This window comes from Taudactylus pleione, unplaced genomic scaffold (assembly GCF_031769625.1).
Source record: "Taudactylus pleione unplaced genomic scaffold, aTauple2 ptg000179l, whole genome shotgun sequence".
In the NCBI taxonomy this organism is placed as follows: Eukaryota; Metazoa; Chordata; class Amphibia; order Anura; family Myobatrachidae; genus Taudactylus; species Taudactylus pleione.
In genome coordinates this window covers 17,801,796-17,802,706 of record NW_028284581.1, presented here as the reverse complement: position 1 = coordinate 17,802,706, position 911 = coordinate 17,801,796, and positions in this window count along the sequence as shown.

Here is a 911-nt window from a genome sequence, read left to right as displayed (position 1 = left end):
AGTGTCTACCATACAATAAATACATTATTATAGTAGCCATCATATAATATAAAGAGCATCCTAGTGAAAATCATACAATACAAAGAGGGGGATCCCTCACTTATTAGTCATTTTGTCCCTCCTGAACACTCCCTATGTTACACATTAGGAACACAAAGTTAACTTTTTCCACATTACATATATAATCATATCCTATTAAATTTCACTCTAGCTTTTAGTAAAAGTTTGTAGTGGTAATGACTTTTAGAATAGAAGTACTTGCTGGCGGATGACTTAATGGTGGGGAAAATACAGTAACTAAGCATATTTGAATTTGTTTATGTTAAGAGACTACTTTTTGTGCAGGTGCAACTGCTGATGTACTAAAAAAATGTTGAATTTTTACTTGTGTTTAAAATTAGAATATTGTCTTGTGTATAGAACATATTATATTGCATTCTATGCAAACAGACTAAAAAACAGACTATATTTTGTAGCTATGAACAAGTAATGGTTGTGATTGGTATTTTCTTTGAAGTGTAAACAGAGAGAGAGAATGGAGAAAGAAACAGAAAATATAAAAGTTCAGAACACTACATTCACTTAAATTGGTCATCAGGCAGATGTGGAGATAAAACTGTCAACTGTGAAAACACATTGAGAAATATTGCTATTTTGTATTATTCACAGTCTTCCCATGGGCTGTGTGCTTAGTTGCCATGACACAGCCATTGAGATTTCATAATTTTCTCTTGCCTACCATGTGCTGGTTGGGTTTTGTCCATATGAATGGGATAATATGTCTCTCACACTGTAAATCTACAAAGCAGACTTAATTATAATTTTCTCCTGTCCATTTATTTGGCTTAGGGAAGCATAATTACCAGTCTAATATTTGTGTACATTTTACTGTTACACTATTATACAATACA